The following is a 2,738-nucleotide window of genomic DNA, read 5'->3' on the forward strand; positions in this document are numbered from 1 at the left end:
ATTTTCTCAAGGACGGGGATAGTATTTCTGACTGAAATACTTGAATAAAAGAATGCTTTGAAGATATGAGTACAAAACTGAAAGGAGGAGAGCTACAGATGGAGTGGAGAAAGTATTCATGGGAAAAGCTTTCTTGGAGAAAACCTAAATTATTAGATACCTTCCCTTATGAACTTAAAGGGAAGTTAAGGTTAGTACTTTCATTTTCCCCCCCATCTCATCGTAATTTTGATATTAAATTTTCCTATCTTTATACTAAATAAATTGAAATAAGTGCATTATCCTTGTATAGGCTGAAAGGTCATTGTAGCAGAAGAAAGAAGGCCTTTTGTACCACATTCCGTCTAAGCTCCAGCTGGACAGAATAATTTCCCATAAAGTTGTCACTTAAAATTACAAGTGGTGATAGAATGTGTCAGTGGTGTTAGGTAACTCTGGATAATTCCAATTCTGAGGTGCATATAAGTGATAATTAAAGCAACATAAATAAGGATTCTTCCTTAAGAATGGAAGGAGTAGCCTCTGAATTATTATGCATTATATTTGCTTGAGAATAGACACACTAAATGACCTTCATGATGACCAGAATTAGCAACTATAGTAAACTTCTGTCATTCTTGTTGAATGCTGACAAACTCCATATATTTGGGAATGTTCTACCTTATGATGCAGAATTTTCTCTTATTACAAAGTTTTTAAATGCTGGATATTCACTTCCCCAGATTCTCTTGCAGTTAGGGTGCAGGGACATGACTTAATATCGACAAATTATATTCACTATTTCAGATTTTGAATGGGAAGCAATGGCCTAGAAGAAGTAGGACCCAGCAGAATTGATTGTGATGATGGTACAGTAGAGGCAGTAGATATATATCCAATGTCTACAGCCTGGAGTGGCATCAGTTCTAGTGGTAGTATTAGTAGGTGTCAGTGACTGTAGCAAGCTGTGATGTCTCTGACCAGCAGCAATAACAATGTCATCTTTAGAAATGTAATACTGTGGCATTACCTGGAGCATATTTTCTGGCCACATAGACTCTAAGCCTGATTCTCCTGTCTTTCTGGAAATCCTTTGAGCTTTCAGATATCCTCAAATGACATTTTCTGCTTAAATTAATCAAAAGTGGTTTCTGTTGCTTGAACCTACAAACCCTGATTGATATAATAATCAAGAGGTAGAAACTTCTGTTCTTAGTCCATACATACCGCATTGCTGATATCTAAAAGTCTTACTAAACAGTTATTTAAATATGACTGATAGTGAATTGAGCCCTATAATATAAACACTAATTGTAATTCTGCCTTTAACCAACGCTTGTAGTCTTTATTTATGAATTAACTACATGAAATGCATGTAAGATTGCACATGATAAACTATAAGGAATGAAACCTATAATGTTTGTAAGCTTTTTGGCCTTAATTCTGTTAAGTCTCTTTAGATATTTCATAGTGAAACTTCTCAGTCAATATCTCTCTCAATCTCAGTCTCTCTCTCTCTCTCTCCCCTCCCTGTTATATTCCAGATTGTCAACTTTTATCACAAAAATATCAAGTAATTCTATACTCTTTCAAGAGTTATGCTAAATATTACTAGTTCTAGGGAGCAGGGCATATAAAGGAATAGAGAAAGCAAGCAAGAAAGCAAGAAAGAAAGAAAGAAAAAGAAAAGAAAGAGAGAGAGAGAAAGAAAGGAAGGAAGGAGGAAACAAGGAAGCAAAAAAGGAGGGAGGGAGGGAGGAAGGAAGGAAGGAAGGAAGAAAAAAAATTTGTCTCTACAAAGCGAGAGAGAGGCATGGACATATATACACTAACAAACGTCAGGTAGATAGCTAGTGGGAAGCAGCCGCATAGCACAGGGATATCAGCTCAGTGTTTTGTGACCGCCTGGAGGGGTGGGATAGGGAGGGTGGGAGGGAGGGAGACGCAAGAGGGAAGAGATATGGGAACATATGTATATGTATAATTGATTCACTTTGTTATAAAGCAGAAACTAACACACCATTGTAAAGCAATTATACCCCAATAAAGATGTTAAAAAAAATTTGTCTCTAGGTAAATTGTTGAAAATCAAGACAGTTTCTAACAAGGGCATACCTATGGGAACCAATCAAAAAGAGGTATAATTTCTAGAATCATAAAGTTTCTGTTATTCTTCCAGGAATTATCACTAAATTTCATTTCTTTAGTGATTTCAAAATCTTAAGAGATAGAATTCACAATAAAATTTACCATCCTTTAAATTAAGGAAATAAATATCTTTATTCCTAAGGCATTCTTCTCTATAGCCAAAGAAACAAAACAAAATTTAAAAAAACATAGCAAGTTATGTTAAAAATAGTAAGAAAATATTTGATTCATCAGGATTTGATTTTGTACACCTTTACCTTCACTTTGCCTTGCCCTTCAACTTTACCATCACAATCCAAGGTGTTTTAATACTGGTAGAGTATTTTTGCTTAAGCACAAACTTAATATTGCCAATTACATGGGTACAGAGAGGGCCTCTTCTTATGTCTTACTGCACCTTCTAAAAGGGGCATTCTCATTATTGTCAGTTCTTTTTTTTTTTTCTTTAAGATTTTTACTTTTAATGTGGACCATTTTTAAGGTCTTTATTCAATTTGTTACAATATTGCTTCTGTTTTATGTTTTAGTTCTCTGGTCATGAGACATGTGGGATCTTAGCTCCCTGACCAGGGATTGAACCCACACCCCCTGCATTGGAAGGGGAAGTGTTA

Source organism: Neophocaena asiaeorientalis, unplaced genomic scaffold (assembly GCF_003031525.2).
Source record: "Neophocaena asiaeorientalis asiaeorientalis breed wild unplaced genomic scaffold, Neophocaena_asiaeorientalis_V1.1 scaffold316, whole genome shotgun sequence".
Taxonomy (NCBI): domain Eukaryota; kingdom Metazoa; phylum Chordata; class Mammalia; order Artiodactyla; family Phocoenidae; genus Neophocaena; species Neophocaena asiaeorientalis.